The 19,086-nt window shown below is 41.9% G+C and overlaps 1 long non-coding RNA gene across 1 annotated transcript; it reads right to left on the bottom strand.

Moving 5' to 3' along the window:
• Positions 1-1,150: 1,150 nt before the first annotated feature.
• On the bottom strand, positions 1,151-18,106 carry LOC311230801. Its single transcript, XR_014619833.1, has 4 exons — positions 17,906-18,106; positions 11,056-11,103; positions 7,504-8,084; positions 1,151-1,617 (listed from the first exon to the last, which is right to left on the bottom strand). It is a non-coding gene; the product is annotated as an uncharacterized lncRNA (long non-coding RNA).
• Between the last annotated feature and the right edge of the window lie 980 nt (positions 18,107-19,086).

The raw sequence follows: 19,086 nt of genomic DNA, 5'->3' as shown, positions 1-19,086 counted from the left end.
ATCTTACACCTAGGAAGCTATTTGCTATGGGACTGGTATCTGACTCTCGGTGCACTTTGTGCTCTCAAAGGGCCGCTGGCACTTATATGCATATGTATTGGGATTGCCCACCAGTGGCCCGCTTCTGGAGGTCAATAACGGACAAACTTTCAGATCTGTGTGGCTTAACTATCCCATTCACAGCTGTTACGCTACTCCTGAACGATATAACGACACTACCTGCGTCCGTTCAACTAAAAAGGGTTGTCCTAGCGGGTGTCACAGCAGCGAAGAAGCTAATAGCAATGAGATGGAAGGAGCCTGAGAAGCTCACAGTGATTAACTGGTCCCTAACACTATTGGATGTGATTTATCTTGAGATATCCACGGCGCGGGTGATTGGGGTGGGACAGGCAGGTATTGACCTGTGGTTTGCAGCAGCCGAAAAGGTCAGGACCGCCGTGTGCGGCTGAGCGGGGTTGAGCTGCGTGTTCGGGGGAGTCCGGGGGTCTCGTGGGAGGGGGAGGAGGAAATGTCTTGTCTGTCTTGTCTTTTGTCTTGTCCTCTTGAGTTTAGCTGGGGATTTTATGGGGGGGCAGCTATTTAACTATTTCTTCACTGTTTGGTCACTTTTACACGGTCTCTGTGAGTCTATGGAACACCTCTACAGGTTTTTGTTTTTTCATGAAGGTTCATTGCTCTGTTTTCGGGTCGTGTTCTCAAAAAGTGGTCCTTGTGGTGAATTAGAGATGTACGTTTTATTAATATAGGGTCACACGGCCGGGAATCGGGGCTGAACACTGGGAAAGACCATTTATTGGATAGTACCCCTTGGATAAAAAATTTAGAAGGTTGAACTCTGTTTTCTTTTCTCTTTGTCTGTATAAATTGTTATTCTGTATTATTATTGTTTTTGTTATTTTCTTGTGAAGTTCTATGTATTGTGATTGTGTTAATGTGTTGTCTTGTTTCATGTGAATAATAATAAAAAAAAATTGATCAAAAAAAAATGTCTTCTGTTTTCCTGTAGGTGAGACCTTTCCTTGATTCTTCAGCTAATGTAATATATTTTAACATATTTAACAGCAACATTTTGATAATTACATATATATATTTTATGGAAAATCAGTCAGTCATCATGGAACAAATGAGCACAAACCACACAGACAGGTATGATTTGAATCCTTTACACCACATTCATTTATTTATTGTGCAGGCTTACTGAACACAGGTCATGTTGATTTAACTGCAATAACAAATGATGCGGATAAAATACTTTTCTGCAGCATCCACACGAAAGAGTTCCACACAAGTTCGTTTTTGCAAAAAAATACATCACAGAAAACTGGAGAAAATAAATACGTTGAGGAACAACCAACTATTACTTACATTCCGTAGAACTGATCCCAATTAAGAGAATGCATAAGAATGACTGTTCTGATAAAAAATATACATAGTAAATAATGCATTTGGTTCAGAAATCACTGAATGTTGTTAACTGTTGCTTATGCTCGTTTATTGTTGAGTCAATGGTTGTTTATTGTTGAGCAAGGGTTGCCCCAGTCCTCTATATAAAGGACTTCCCAGTATGTGCAAGCAGGGTGGCCTCAGTCAGTCACTCCTACTGCCGCTTGAAGACTGTGTGAAAGAAAGAAAGAAAGAAAGAAAGAAAGAAAGAAAGAAAGAAAGAAAGAAAGAAAGAAAGAAAGAAAGAAAGAAAGAAAGAAAGAAAGAAAGAAAGAAAGAAAGAAAGAAAGAAAGAAAGATCATAGTTATATTCTAGCTAAATCACTCTCATAATCCCCCAAAACAGTCCAATTATAATTTAATGGAGAAAGGTCAATTCACTAGGAATGTTCTTGTTGTAGAGGTAGATTTAATTTAGTGAATTGACCATGGAATATGCAGAATTTATATGAGGGAAAGGTTGTCATCAGATTAACACACACACACATGCGATGGGCGACCCACAGGAACACACATGCACTGTCGCTGACTAAATGTTCTCTGCACCTCCCATCCCATCGTCCTTCCCTCCAAGGGCAGCCGGGAGCAGACAAGGGCTGCAGCGAGCGCCGCGCCCGGGGACCAATCCAAGTGCTCTTGTCCGTCTTCATCAGGGTGTTACAGTCAGTGTTAGCGATCTGTTGTGCATGTTTTTCCATTTAAGCCTCGGGGGACTACACAATTTTCACTCTGGGTGAAAGATCGATTGGTGTAGATTTAGGAATAAAAAGTTCTCCATCTACAATCCTGCCGGTTTTGCGCAATTATAATTTAAAAGTCGGGACTAGATCTTTCCTCCCGAACGGATATTGGGTCATCGTGTAGTTATATTTCATGTAAGTGTTTTTTTGCCAGGTTACGGAAGACAACAAATTTGTGTAAACAGCATAGAATCCACAGAGTACATATCGACGAGTACAGAAGAGGACGACAATGGTCAAAACACCTTCTAAAGTTCGCAAAAAGGTTTCTAAACAATGTTATATGCATCTCACGTCCATTCAGAAAGAAAGTGTACACGATTTTACACAGACGCGGTGGCTTAACTTGCCAGGCGAGAATCATACCATTGCGGAGACATACAAACATTGTTTAGAGATCGAGTTTGCCAATGTTCCTGGAGATGCTGGTTTTCACGCTACTTGCTATAGGCATTTTATCCAAAGATACAGCTGAGAAACGGGCCACAATGTGTTCTGCAGCTCAAGATGTCGATGGAGGGTCTGAGCTTCAGAGAGAAAGTCCTCTGAAAAAACTTAGATCCAGAACAGGCCTACCCTACCAGCTTTTGCCGCCCCTGTACTTCCAGTCTTGTGCATAATTTGCAAGAAAATGGACAAGTATGTGACTGAAAGGCAAACGCAAGAGGGACCATATATCACTGGCAGAAACATTGTCTGCAGGTATGAAAAATAAGCCTATATATATTGTTGGATATATACTGTATACGGTAAAATATTATTATAGACTTTTTTGTTTGTTTTCTGTTTCTGTACTTGCATGTCATTTTAGCCACCTTGATTGTTAGTTTCATTATGCATTGTGTGTTGAGTACTGACTTTTAATATTTTTTGTTTTGCAATAATAAAAAAAAAAAAAAAAAAAAAAAAGCCTATAGCTACACTAATATGAAAAATACACTATTTGAGCTGAGGCAGGGGGAGACGTGAGGGGAGACATGAGGGGAGGAGAGAGGCAGGGAGATGTGAGGGGCGGAGAGAGGGGAGAGGCAGGGGGAGACGTGAGGGGAGATGTGAGGAGGAGAGAGGCAGGGGAGATGTGAGGGAAGGAGATAGGGGAGACGTGAGGGGAGGAGAGAGGCAGGGGAAGACATCAGGGGAGATGTGAGGGGAAGAGAGAGGCAGGGGGAGACGTGAGGGGAGGAGAGAGGCAGGGGAGACGTGAGGGGAGGAGAGAGGCAGGGGAGACGGGAGGGGAGGAGAGAGGCAGGGGGAGACATGAGGAGAGGAAGATGTGAGAGGAGGAGAGGCAGGGGGATATGTGAGAGGAGGAGAGAGGCAGGGGAGACGTGAAGGCAGGGGAGAGGCAGGGGAGACGTGAGGGGAGGAGAGAGGGAGAGACGCCATGTACAGATCTATGTCAATGCCAAAACTGTGCAAATGTTTCTAAGGAAACTGAGGATAGGGCTATGTGGGATGATGACTCGGATGATTAACATCAGTGTGAGAGGGGAGGAGAGAGGCAGGGAGAGACGTGGGGGAGATGTGAGGGGCGGAGAGAGGGGAGAGTCAGGGGGAGACGTGAGGGGAGATGTGAGGAGGAGAGAGGCAGGGGGAGATGTGAGGGGAGGAGAGAGGCAGGGGAGACGTGAGGGGAGGAGAGACTCGGGCAGGGGGAGATGTGAGAGGAGGAGAGGCAGGGGGAGATGTGAGAGGAGGAGAGAGGCAGGGGGAGATGTGAGGGGAGGAGAGAGGCAGGGAGAGACGCCATGTACAGATCTATGTCAATGCCAAAACTGTGCAAATGTTTCTAAGGAAACTGAGGATAGGGCTATGTGGGATGATGACTTGGATGATTAACATCAGTGTTGCCTGGGAAGTGTGATGGTGGATGAGGGGTTGGGTGGTGGATGAGGGGTTGGACTGGGGTTGGGATGTTCTCCACTTGCACAAATGTGCGGGCGGCATATCTGGTTACGTCTACCATGTGTAGACTTCTTCCGGTCCCATCACAACACATAGACGTTTAGCAACTTTTCTCCTGTTTAATTACTTTAAAAAATTATATTTGTTTGTATTGTTAATCTGTTCACCGTTAGTATTGTCAATGTGTTGACGTTTTACAAAAGGAAATGCGTGTGGATGTGGAGTTGTGGACAGGCTTCAGACAGAGAGGTACGGTAATGAAACGTTTGTATTATTATATTATAGAATGCAACAATCTATTTAATAAGCAAACGTTTGTAAAGTGTGTTTGTCAGCGGGGTCTTTTAAGGTTTTTGGGCTGTATTTCATGTACATTTTTTTTACTGTTTGTTAGTCACATTAGCATTTAGCTAATATTATGAGACATGATCAATGAATTGGTGTAGTCACCATCCCATTTGTTAGACCCCCATATGGATTTGTTTGATAATCAGAAGACATTTTATCATGTTATGCCGATCTGGGAAGCTTTATTATGCTGCATGCATGTCTTTTCTCCTGTCGTTTACCTGCATGTAATGCTATCTGCAGGCTGTATTATTACAATACACCAACCTCACCAAGTCAAATGTACTTCTATGTGCAAGACATTGTACCTAAAAGAATGCAGCAAAGCTTCCCAGATGTGTAGTGTTTTGATTGATTAACTATCTTGATCAAAAGTGTGTGGGTCTATTTTTTTTCTCATTATACTATCCACTGAACTGTTTTATGTGTACAGGTCAGTGAATACCACAACACCAGAGGGAGCTCCACAAATCATGTTAAACCCAGATTCTGCTCAAACAAGGGACTAAATACGTTTCACAATTATGCCACATCAATGTGGAACGCCCTACCCACAGCTGTAAAATCACTACCCAACTTCAAAACCACTCCCAAAGAGCACCTACGGGAGACTGCAATTCGAAACTGGCCCCTGTAAATGTCCAAACCCAACCCCCTCCAATGTACAGTTACACATACTCCCAATCAACACACTTCCTCTTCCAGATACCTATTTAAGAAAGATTTTATGTACATCTTTTTAAACTGATTGCTCTTTTCTGTAATATGCATATTGGTTGTAGGGTGCACTTGTAGTTATTTCCCCAGACCTCCACACAGTAAGACAGATATGGTAAAAACAGTGAACAGTATAAAGTGTGTAATGATTTATGATCCAATATGTGTTTAGTTTCCCTTAGAATTCCAGTGCATTTTGCCAGTTTAGCTCAGACATGGCTTACATGGGTTTTCCAGCTTATTTTGTTGTCTATGATTACTCCAAGAAATGTATTCTCATAAACTCTTTCTATGTGTTTATTGTTTATCATCAGGTTTACCTGTACATTCGTTTTCCAAACAGCATGATCTTTGTTTTCCCCAGATTTAGTGATAATTTGTTTTTGTCTAACCACAATTTAAATTTATTAATTTCTGTAGTGATCATCCCCAAAATCTCATGCTAATTTCTCCCAGAACAAACAAATATTTGTATTGTGAAAGGAATAGGAAGTAAAGTCATCGTCACCTGGCAACACTCAAAGTCTACACAGCACAGAATATAAATAGATAGAACGCACTCTAGCAGTCAAATTAACATTGCAGAATGACTGCGTTTGTCTGGGGGAAGCAACAGTTGTGATTGGAGGATCAAAAAAAGAGGGTGGGGTTTGAGATATGTCAATTGTCAATATTCTATGGCACCTATAGGAGTACCAAAGGATCATGTTACACCAGAGAGAGTCCCTTCTCTCCTTTCTTTCGTTTTAAATCTTTTTATTTTTCATGAGGTTTCACATTCAATCGACAGATCTACAGAATGTTCAGTGTCACTCTCATGAACAATTTTTAACAATTTTCCTTGTGCTCCCCACTCAATCCATTCTCCCATCTCTCACTCACACTCACACTGGGACATACACACACGTACACGTGCACACACGCGCATACAGGCATACACATACACACATACACTTGCCCACATACACACAAATAAACAATTAGACAACAAAAAAAAGAAAATAATAATAATACAAATAAAGTAAAATAAAATAAAATAAAGGGACAGTAGGTAAATCATAAGTAAATAAGTAATAAGGAATAAAAGTGCAAATGTTGGTATTGTAAACAGTGACATTTTATAGCACCCAGTTGCTCACACCCGCTTATCGATGGCCACTCCGACAGAGAAGGGTCCGGGCCGCTGCGTGTTCAGCTCCCTTTCCCAGACCCGACCCCGTGGGGGCAGGGTTTGACAGCCATGCGCAGGCAACCAGGCACTTATACGCAGACAAAGAGCCTCAACTAATCTAATCTGCTAAAACTCCACGTCTGTTATATTAGATATGACACATTTATAGGACTACATTATGAGTTTCCAGTTGAGTATAGAGTGGATTCCAAAGTTCTTGAAATAAGTGACCCTGGTTGTGCTTTTCAAGTGTTATCTTTTCTAAGGGAAGAAACTGAGATATTTGTTCTATGAACATATTGAATGTTGGTGCGATTTCATTTTTCCATAGAAGAAGTATACATTTCTTTGCAAAATATGTTATGTATACCAACAGTCTGCATTTCTTTTGTTCTAAGTGGCAGTTTGTTATATTATTTAATAGATAGACACATGGTGATAACTCAAATTCCAACTCCATGACAGATTTAGTAAATAAGTGGATCTTGTTCCAGAAATGCTTCAATTTGCTACATTGCCAGAACATATGCAGAAATGTTCCTTCTTTAATTTTACATCTTGGGCAATTTGGTGAGTTTTCTTTCGAAATTTTGTGCATTTTTACAGGAGTATGGTAGAATTTATGAATAAATTTGAAATTACTTTCTTTGATCTTATTGCTTGTAAAGGGAAAGAAAGTTCGATCACAGATATCTTGCCAATTGTTTTCTTCAAATTTCGTTGCCAGGTCCGTCTCCCAGCATCTTAATAGAGCTGGCATTCATTAGTTAGAATTTCATATAGTTCACTGATTTTACCTTTAATTGTGGATGAGGTAGTTCGTTTTTCTTCCAATTCTGTCATTTCAAAGCTTAACTTGTTTTCTTTAGTAAGTGAACTTAAAGTGCTTTGAATTTGCATATATTTTAAGAAGTCTGAGTTAGGAATGTTGTATTCTTCTCTTAGTTCCTGAAATGCTTTTAATTTCCAGTTTTTATGAAAAAGGTCTTTAAGTTGAGTTACCCCCAAGTGTCTCCACTTGTTTATATCAGTTAAATGAAAATATTTTTTTAGGTCAGGGTTTTGATGAATAGGTGAATAAACAGAGATGCATTTAGTTATGCCAAACTTTTTTCCTCCTTCTAATTCTAATTAGAATTTCTAATTATATGTTATGCTGACTGAGACTCGACTCACCTTGCCGTGTTTATGGTGTCAGTGCTTGTCCGCCTTATCCCCCTTTTTCTTCTTCATCTTTTTATCTTTCTTTTTGTCGTCTCCCTTGTGCTTGTCTCCCTTGTGCTTGTCTCCCTTGGGCTGGTCCCCCTTGGGCTTGTCCCCCTTGGGCTGGTCCCCCTTGGGCTGGTCCTTGTCATGCCCCGCTTTTGGAGAGTGGGGGTATGGGCCTGGGTGGACACCTCCTGGGGCAACTCCTGGATAACCACCAGGGGCAACTCCTGGATAACCACCAGGGGCAACTCCTGGATAACCACCAGGGGCAACTCCTGGATAACCACCAGGGGCAACTCCTGGATAACCACCAGGGGCAACTCCTGGATAACCACCAGGGGCAACTCCTGGATAACCACCAGGGGCTAGAGGGTAGGGGTATTGTCCTGGAGCTCCATAGGGCATGGTCCCTGGAGGCATGGTTGGGTTCACGCCACCAGGGTATCCTGGATATTGGCCAGCCTGGGGGAAGACTCCAGCAGGGGCTGCAGCAGGGTATGATGGGTAGTGGCCAGGTGGGTAGATGGGGTTTGATGGAGGGTAAGGACCTGCATGAATGAATGAATGAATGAATGAATGAATGAATGAATGAATGAATGAATGAATGAATGAATGAATTTATTCACACACACACACACGATACATTTACATGTGAGTATCCTCATGTGATAACAATGTCGCAAATTGTGTGCATGTGCCAGGTCTCCCAAGAAGCTATTTAAAGCTTTTGGAGGGAGCCTGGACACAGATACAAACAGAATATAAACCACAAAACAATAAACAAAAAACAAAACAAAACAATACAACGTGGGTAGGTTTACACACCTACCTACTAACTGACATATAACTAACAGAGATACATAATACAGACAATTTTATTCCTAAGTTATAATTTTAATTAGAGATATGATTTTAGCAGTTCCTCTTTCAGTGATTTTTTAAAGGTTTTAAAGGTATTAGTCATTTTTAGATTTTCGTCAAGCTTGTTCCAGATCTGTGGACCCCTGCATGCTATATGCTTAGGCTAGCACAATTGAGCCTTCTCCTCTTGCCAGATATAAGATGCTTATTTCTTGTGTTGTGGATGTGCAGTGGTTGGCAGACTGGGACAAGCTCAGACAGTCTGTGATTCATGTTGTTGACAACTTGATACATAATTGATGCGTTTTGATGAATGTTAAATTCAGCGAGCCTCAGGAGACCAAAGCGATGGAACAGAGGCTTTGAGGGCGCTCTATACCCGGACCATGACAGCACTCGTAGTACCCTCTTTTGTAAGCTTTCTAGTTTCTTGAGATGGCTGGGGTATGTGTTGCACCATATGACATTACAGTAATTAATGAGGGGTTCAAACAGGGTTTTGTATAAAGTGAGAAGGGCAGGCAAGGGCAGAAAATGACGTATTTTGCAGAATAAGCCAACATATTTGGACAGTTTTGTTTGTAGATATTTTATGTGGCATTTGAAGTTGAGTGACTCATCGATGATGACCCCCAGGAATTTTGTGGACACCACTCTTGACAGCTCCTTTCCATTTATTTTTATGCACATGTGATGTGTGCGCATCCAATTTGAGTGGAAGACAATGAAATTTGTTTTGCTGAGATTTAGTGATAATTTGTTGCATTTGAACCATGTGTCCACTTTTTGTAGTTCTGTATTGAGTAGATCTTGTAGCTCGAGTGGATTTTTATGTGACAGAAACAAATTAGTGTCATCAGCGAATATTACTTTGTGCAGAAGTACAGATGAGTTGACAAAGTCATTTATATAGAGAATAAATAGTAAAGGCCCTAGAATTGACCCCTGGGGGACCCCATATTTGATGTCCATTTTTATTGATTTGTGATTTTTTATATCGACGTACTGTTGCCTACCATGTAAATAGCTACTGAACCAGTTGAGAGCCAGACCCCTTATGCCATAATGGTGTAGTTTCCCAAGTAGAATGGTGAAGTCAATGGTGTCAAAAGCCTTTGATAGATCCAGGAAAACGCCCACCCCACAATCACCCTGATCAATGGCATCATGTATTTTTTCTATGAGGTCTAATATTGCCATGTTTGTAGTTCTCTTTTTCCTGAAGCCGTATTGTGAATTGGTGAGTATATCTAGCTTGGTGGTGTATTCGCTTAATCTATTGTACACAACTCTCTCATAGACTTTGGATAGAGCTGGTAACACGGATATTGGACGGTAATTATTAATACTATTTTTGTCACCTGATTTATATATGGGTATTATTCTCCCAATTTTGATATTTTTTGGCACTACACCATGTAGTAAGGACAAATTAATACAGTGAGCGAGTGGTCTGACTATAATAGTGGCTATGGCTATTAGGATTTTGCTGCATATTCCATCAGCACCGGCTGTGCGAGTGTCCTTCATCTTCATGATAATGTTGAATAGTTCATCATGGTCAGTTGGTTTCATGAAAAAAGAGTTAATATAGTTGCCTGATAAATACTGTTTAAAAGACACCCCCCCGGGATGGCTAATTTTATTCGCCAGGTCTTCACCAATGGATGCAAAGTAGGTATTGAATTTATCAGAGAGATCCTGCTGTGACATGTTTGCAGGGTCAGGGAGCACTGATGCTTTTTTGTCCCTTGTTTAGTACTTTATTTAGAACTGACCATGTCCTTTTTTAATCACCCTGAGATGCTATTACCTGATCAGTATAATGATCACATTTGCTTTTCCTTATTAGATGAGTGAGTTTATTTCTATATAGATTGTATTTGTTTCTATTATTTATACTAGGCTTCTTAAGATAATGTTTGTAGAGTTTATTTTTGTGTTTAATGGATGTTAAGATGCCCTTTGTAAGCCAGGGGTTCTGGTCATTTTTACTGCTCATGACAGTCTTCTCGGGAATGGTGTTATGGATGGAGTCTGTTATTTCCAATATCAGACTATCATATGCTGTATCAGGATCACAGGCATCATATACATTTTTCCACCCTTTGGTCTCCAGGCTTCCATATAGTTGCTGCAGGGTTCTGTCATTTATTACTTTAATTGTTGTCTTACAAGGAGGGGGTGCAAGTTCACTGGCAAGATTTAGAGACAACATGACAGGGAAGTGATCAGTTATGTCAGTTAGGATCACTCCCGACTCCAGCTTGGTGTTTTGGATGTTGGTGATGATGTTATCAATGGTAGACTTGGATGAGTGTGTTATTCTAGTGAATATGTTTATAGTTGTGAAGAAGGAGGAAGAGTGCAGTGTATTAATGAAATAATTTTTTATAGAATCATCCTTGGAGATGTCTATGTTAAAATCTCCCATTAGAATACAGTTGTTGTTTTTTATGTTTAATGAATGAAGGGTTTCCTCTAACTTGTTCCTAAAGACATCCAAGTTTGTGTCTGCATGTAAATAAACAGACAGGCAAACAAACAAACAAAAAACTATTATTGGGAAGAATATTTACAATAAACAGTAGGCTTAAATAGAAGCTACGGATATATATATAATCTAGTTAAATACCAATGATATGATTTGTGTCCTACCTTGATTGGGCCACATGATAACAGATGTGACAGGTCTCGGATGACACCCTGAGGAAAATACAAATAGTATTGGGATATCGTGCTTACAGAGATGGTATTTCCACAAAATGTATTTGTAAGATAAATGTAGATACTTTAGAAAGCCATAACGGGTATGAGCTATGATGAATTGAAAATGGGGGACCCTGATGTAAACAAGACGAAAGACTTTCTCTGGTCTGCATTCCCTTAACAATTGTGTGTATTGAGCTGTACTGAATTACCCATTCTGCAATCTGTTAATACAATTTTCAATCAATCAATCAATCAGCAAAGGTCTATAGGCTTTTTATCTGAGCTATGAACTTTCCATTAGTAAATAGGCAAGACTGTTCAATCTTAACTCATTCTGCGCCAGTCAGAAAAATCGGGTTAACTCGCCAACCGGTCAGCGCCAATCACGAGAAAACTCGGGTTTTAATCGTTATTTCTTTTATTAGCTATATGCATGAATTTTTCATCCATCCAGCCTGATGTTGTCATTGGGAATGGGTCTGAGCTCGCAAAAGGGCAAATACAGCCGCCTTTGCATTCCATTAGAAATGGTGTAGTTTCTTTTCTGGGCCGATCTGAGCCATGCGGGCGGGTTTAAATACTCCGGCAGGACTAGCGTTTACAACGTTACATCTGCGATGCTGCCCCCCTCCCCCCATATTCATATGCAATGCCGGTCAATGTGGGACGGACCTCCACGAGCAGTATTTGGAATGGCGATCAGATAATTGGATACTTTTTTTTGCATTACATCAGAGACCAGGTAAGGACTCCATATATACAATCTTGCGTTGATCTGATATTTCTTTCTACCGCGATCGAAGCTGTCTGTGTGGAATGTGTTGTGCTTTTTACCGTTGGCTGCGGGGGGGGGGGGGGGGGGGGGGGGGGGGGGAGCCCCGCTACGAGGGCCATTTCATGTATGCACGAGGAGACATAATCTAGCGTTGATTTCAGGAAGATTCGATAATCAGGTGAAAAATGACAACGTGATAAGTGTATTGATAAGTGTATTTCACTAAATCGCTATTATCGCGTCTTTTCCTTGGATTACTAAGAATCACCAAAACTATACTCATATTCAAAGCGGTATAAAACGGAAATGTACGGAGGAAAAAAAATTTTTGTGCATGTTGACTGGAAGCAACTCACTGACAATCGACGGGTGTATTAGACCCATAGCTATAATATAAGATATATTTTAAGCACTCGTAAATTTCAGTCTCCCCATTGATTAAAGCGATGGCGTTCTAGCGCCCCCTGGCGCTGAATGAGTTAATGGGCAATTTGTATTGTGACGATACAACGGGCCGAGGCGGAAACATTGGAATTGGGGAGGAGGAGTTCGGTTTGGGACTGGAAGAAGTGAGAGGTGGTGACATGTCTTTCCGGTATCCGAGGCCTACTTCCCCCTGGGGTTTGAAGTCGGGAGCCGGGACTGTGTGTGACGGTTGGCTGTATGGTATAAGCCCTTTATCCCCCCCGGGAGCCAGTGCGAGCGAGTGCGACTCCGACAGAGATGGGAACGGCCGTGACAAAGGAGAGGAGACGGATAGCGACATGGAGTGTAGAGTAGGAGAGGAAAACGAGGGAGAAGGGTGGGAAAAGGTGGAGAAAAATAGCAGGGAAAGTGGGGGAAGGGGCATAAGAGGAAGAAAGAGAGGGAAGGTAGCTCAAGTGGGTCAGATGGTGAGGGTAGAGGAAAGGATTTTACAGAAGGGTTGAATATAGTGGTGAGATTTGAGGGAGAAGAGGGAGTTAGGAAAATAGAGCCGAAAAAGCTGTCAAAACTGATAAGAGCGCAGTTAGGAGAGGTTAGGTACGCAAAAGTGTTGGGGGATGGAAACTTGATAATAGGGTGTGTAAGGTTAGAGCAGGTAGAGAAGGCAAGGGAAATGAGGAGCATTGGCAAAGTGAATATCTATAGAGTAGTGAGAGTAGGGGAGAAAAGGGATGGTGGTTGCAAGGGGTAATTACTGGAATTCCAATCATGGTTAGTATGGGGCAGCTGGTAGGAGATTTGAAGAGTGACAAACGTAATGGGAAAGTTAAATGTGCGGAAAGGATGAAAAGAGGAGCAGATAAGAAGGAGACGGAGACTATTGTAATTCAGTTTGAAGATGAGGTTAGTCCAAAGGGGATATTTATAGGGTACATGGTATATAGGGTTAGGGAGTTTGTGCCGAAACCGCTGAGGTGCTACAAGTGCCAAGAGTTCGGGCATATAGCCAAGTCATGTAGGAAGAAGCAGAGATGTGCTAGATGCAGTGGGGGGCATGAATATGGGAAATGTGAACAGGGAGTGGGGCCGAAGTGTTGTAATTGTGGTGAGAAGCATAGTGTAGTGTATTGGGGTTGTGAGGTAATGAAACGAGAGGTGGTGGTCCAACAGGTGAGAAGGGAAGGTAGAATATCATATGCAGAGGCAGTTAGGAAGGCAGGACAGGAAAAGCAAGAGAAGGAACAGGGTTTTAAAAAGGGCATTTGTCAGTAGAGGTAGTACAGGAGGAGAAAGAGATGGTGTGGGGGGAGAAGTTGAATGTTGTGGCCTTTGTGGCAGGAGTAGTTAATGCAACAGCGTTGGTTAGTAGTAAAACGGATAGGATAAAGTTAATAGTTAAAGTGGCAGTACAACACATGGGTATGAGGGGGCTGACATGGGAGGAAGTAGTAAGAGAGTTAGAGAAGGGGATTGTGAGTGATCAAGAAGGCCAGAGTCAGCCCACAGGAGGCATCGGCGACCTTGAATGTCTTGAAAAGGCGCCTATAAATAAAATGCATTATTGGGTGTCTCATAGAGGGGGGCCCAGTTAGGAAGTAGCAGCATTAGCTGCACTTCATGATGGTGAAGGAAATGGACATTGTAGGAGGTAAAGGATACCAGAAGATGGCGGTAATGCCCCAAACAGTTGGTGGCTGACCGCGGTAAAACCCAAATAGAAGAAGAAGAAGAAGAAGAAGAAGAAGAAGAAGAAGAAGAAGAAGAAGAAGAAGAAGAAGAAGAAGAAGGACATTGTAAAATAGATTACGCTGCCTGTACGCGTGAATACTTTCCCCAAGGCGGTTGTCCTTCCGCGTTCGGTTTGCGCGGCCTGATTGGCCACTGACGCTTCTCTCAGCGCCCAATCGCGTTACACAGCCCAAGTCCTCGCCCATTTCCTCGTATTGTTTTCATCTCTCTATATTATCACGTTGCGCCTAGCTTTCAGTTCCACAGCCCAAGTCCTCGCCCATTTCCTCGTATTGTTTTCATCTCTATATTAACGTAGCCCATTTCCTCGTATTGTTTTCATCTCTCTATATTAACGTAACGCGCTATTCATATCAATCGACATCACATCAATATATAAATAACGTATTGTTTTCATCTCTCACATCAATAGTCCTTGCCCATTTCCTCGTATTGTTTTCATCTCTCTATATTAACGTAGCCCATTTCCTCGTATTGTTTTCATCTCTCTATATTAATGGCGGTAGCGAGTTAGGCGATAGTTAGTTCGTTTTAGTATATTGTGCACAGCGGTAGCAGTTTTAGTATATTGTGCACGGCGGTAGCGAGTTGAGTGATAGTGAGTTGAGTGATAGTTAGTTTTAGTATATTGAGCGAGTAGTTAGGCGATAGTAGGGCTAACGCGATTGGGCGCCGAGAGAAGCGTCAGTGGCCAATCAGGCCGTGTAAACCTAACGCGGAAGGACAACCGCCTTGGGGAAAGTATTCACTCGTACAGGCAGCGCGTATACCAAACCAAGCCGCATTTCTCCGAGACGCTCTCTGATTGGCACTGACTGACGCTCTCTGATTGGCCACTGACGCGTTTGCCCAATCCGTGACAAGCTGTGTCTTTGCCCATTTCCACGTCAAACAGTCTGCAAACTACCTGGCATTCTATCGCCATGCTCTAAGACAAACTCTAACCTTAACCAACTTCGAAAGAGTGCCTAAGCTTAACCGTCGAAAGAACTTGCCGTCGCGCTCTAAGACAAACTCTAACCTTAACCAACTTCGAAGAGTGCCTAAGCTTAACCAGTGTAGAAACAGGCGTCGGCCAATCAGAGAGCGTCTCAGAGAAATGCGGCTTGGTTTGGTATTCACGCAGGCAGCAATGCGTTATTCTTTTCCATAGCCGCATTTTGCGGAGACGCTCTCTGATTGGCCACTTCATGTGACATGTGCGCCCAATCGTGTGACGCCTGTTTCTACACCGGTTCAGAGCCGCACCGGTTAAGCTTAGGCACTCTTTCAAAGTTGGTTAAGGTTAGAGTTTGTCTTAGAGCAGGGCGATAGAACACCAGCCCTGATTCCAAACTCTAACCTTAACCAACTTCGAAAGAGTCGCCTAAGCTTAACCAGTGATAAACTAGGCGTTAGGTAGTTTGTACATGTTTGTACAAAATACTTCCCAAAGGTCAGTGAATACCACGATCACAACACCAGAGGGAGCTCCACAAATCATGTTAAACCCAGATTCGGCTCAAACAAGGGACTAAACACGTTTCACAATTATGCCACATCAATGTGGAACGCCCTACCCAAAGCTGTAAAGGAATGTGGATCACTACCCACTTTCAAAACCACTAGTCCAATGTACAATTTTGCTTGTTTGTACAGTGTCTCCCCCCCCCCTCAATGTACAGTTTTGCTTGTTTATACAGTGTTTCTCCCCCCCCCCCAACCACCTCCAATGTAAATTACCCAGTATGTTTGTCAATATCCCAATGTACCCAACCCCCCCCCACACAACCCCACCCAACCTCCTCCAATGTACAGTTTCTACGTCAAATGTATATACTCCCTTTTCTTGACTCCTTCTGTATCACAAACAGTACTGTATTTGCAAATCTGGTATGTCATAAATGTATAGATGTAGCAGTACTGACTATCTGTATGTCATGTATGTCATATATGTCCTGATGAATTGAAAATGGGGGACCCTGATGTAAACAAGACGAAAGTCTTTCTCTGGTCTGCATCCCCTTAACAATTGTGTGTATTGAGCTGTACTGTATTGTACCCATTCTGCAATCTGTTAATAAAGTTTTCAATCAATCAATCAATCAATCAATCAATCAATATACGGCAGAATTAGTAGCTATAATGATAGCGTTATCATGGATAGAGGAGAATAGGCCCAAGAGTGAGGTTTTAATTGCGTCAGACTCAATGTCTTCATTGATAAGTATACAAGATGTTGTGTCCCAGTCAAGGCTGGACATTGTGCTGGAAATAGTGCAGATGGTAGACAGACTTCGGCGCTCAGGTATTATGGTTGCCTTTTTGTGGGTGCCGGCCCATATAGGAGTTCGAGGGAATGAGTTGGCGGACAAGTTGGCCAAAAAAGCTTGTGAACTTCCTAGAGTTACAATGAATATACAGAGTAGTAAGGCTGAAATCCAAAGTATAGTCAAACTAAAGGTTAAGGAAAAATGGAAAGTCATGTGGGATAATGAGAGGTTAGGGAGATGGTTTTATGGGGTGCAAAAAAGGGTGGGTTGGAGTAGGGCTACGCCTACTAGTAGAAACAAGCAAGAAGAGGACGTGTGTACAAGAATGAGGTTGGGACATACAGGGTTGAACAGTACGTTAGTAAAGTTAAAAAAGCATATTAATGGACAATGTGAGTGCAGTGTTAGTCAAGAAACGGTAGAACATGTTGTAGAACAGTGTACATTATATCAAAGGCAAAGAACAGTTCTTATTAGGAAATTGAAGAGGGAAGGGCGGCTACGTGGCGTAGTGGGCAAGGCGCTCGCCACGAAATCTGGAGACGCTGGGCTCGCCTGTTCGAGCCCAGCGCTCCACATTGCTTTCAGTTTAGCTGGTCGTTCATACTAATACACATTGGCCGTATTAGGGGGTGGGAAACTGATGGGTGGGGATCGGGCGTTGTGGACAGCGACTCCCACAGGTCGGTTGGTGCGCCTGCGCAGTGGAATCAGGAAGTGTCGGGGGCAGCGTGAGCCTCCCACGCGTTACTCCTCGCCACTGAGAGGTCGAGCTGCGCAGGTGAAAAGATGCGACTGCTATTACCTCAAGTACCGGAGGGGACTTGTGCTATGTATGACTTAGTCCACATTGCAGCCGGCTTGTGGGAGGCAAGAAACAGCGTTCGTGACAGGGGAGGGTTGAATTGGATGATACGAAAAATTGGGATGGGAGAAAATATAGAAAATGGGAGAAAAAGTGGATAAAAAAAAGGAATTTGAAGAGGGAAAAGATATCACTTAAAATAGTTGACATATTGCAAAGAAATTCTGGAGAAGTTTGTATGGAGAGTTTATTTTATTTTTTGAGAACAGGTTTATTTTATAGGATTTAGAACATCCAGATCCACACTCCTTATCAGTAGATGGCGGTAATGCTCATCGAAAGTGATTGCCAACCGCCAATAAAATAGAAAAGAAGAAGAAGAAGAAGAAGAAGAAGAAGAAGAAGAAGAAGAAGAAGAAGAAGAAGAAGAAGAAGACCGATGCACTTGTGTTAGCAATACAACAGACGAGACTAGAATGCGTATTTTCTATTCGCTTTTTTTCTATCGGCCACCATCCCAGAACTTGGTCCATGAATGAATGAAAACTTTATTTAACAGATTGCAGAATGGGTACAATACAGTACGGCTCAATACACACAATTGTTAATGGGCTGCAGACCAGAGAAAGACATCAGGGTCCCCCATTTTCAATTAATAGTTTTTACAATTCCTTACACTTACTATTTATTTCACAATAGCAAATAATAACATGTTTAATGACTAGCTGCGCTTTATTCTATTCAAGATCCCTTTGATTATGTTTAATTCATTCCAAATCATAAACATACCTTTGAAGTGTGTCTTCCGTCGTCCGAGGGAGTTTATCAGTGCAGTGTGTCTCTTCTGGCTTGGATTGTTTAGGAGGAGGCAAGCCTGAAAACGTGCACTATTCGTTTTACTACTGTAGTTCAATGTATTACTTCTCGCAAGTGAATCATGGATGAACTAGTTCTTGTTTACTTACATGATCGACACTTTAACGACGAAAGGACTGGAGGAACTGGTTTGGTGGGTTTATGCTGTGACGCACACACCTGAGTGACATTACTAAGGAGGGGCGCGCAAGATGCTGAGAGTATCAGGCCAAATAAGACAACAACGCCATACATTTTTTTGTTTCGTTTTTTTTGCAGAAAAACAATAACGTTTCCCATGGATTAATGACGTATTAAAATCAACTCGCAGGTATTGATAGAAAATAAGTTATTTTAAAACAGGAGTAAACGTCAGTGAAACTTACAAGGGCAATTCTGTAATTTAATCACCCTCCAAGTGCCATTTCAGTGAGTTTTTCCAGTTTGACTGGAAGTACTCTATCCTAAATATAAGAGAAACTTTAAGAAGCTAGTTTGACCAGGTTTGGACTAGTGGTCGGTGAGTATCCAATATCCATGCACAGATATCCTCCACTCTGTTGATGCAAAAAAGTATTTTACTTTGTGAACGTATCCTATGACCTGTGTTTTCCCCTTGTACAGGCATCTGAGTCCCAAGCCTCATCATAAACTGATCAAACCATGGATAACCCCAGCTATTACCAAATCCCTAAATACTAAATGTAGAGATTGTATAAAAAATATCTTCTCAGTCCCACACCATTTTATCTTGCTCAATTTACTAGAAATAAATTAAACCACATTATCAGAGGAGCTAAAAAACATTACTACAATATGGAATTATCTAAAAACAAAAATAGCATGACTCTCTTATGGAGAACAATTAACGCTATCCAAAAGAAATAAACGTAATCAGTTGCCTATAATGAATTTAAGGTTGATGGGGGTATTATCACTGACGCGCAATTAATTGCCAATCATTTTAATCGTTTTTTTCTCAGAAGTTGGTCCAACTCTGCTGAAGATCCCATTTAGTAATCATAGTCCCCTTCAGTTTATGAATCCTCCAATCAATGACAGTTTTAATTTATTGCCGGTTAGGACGAGGTTCGGGAGATCTTGATCAATCTGGG

This window comes from Notolepis coatsorum (assembly GCF_963971535.1).
Source record: "Notolepis coatsorum genome assembly, chromosome: 6".
Lineage (NCBI taxonomy): Eukaryota > Metazoa > Chordata > Actinopteri > Aulopiformes > Paralepididae > Notolepis > Notolepis coatsorum.
Note: the sequence above shows the minus strand (reverse complement) of the source record. Positions and strands in the feature narration are given on the sequence as shown.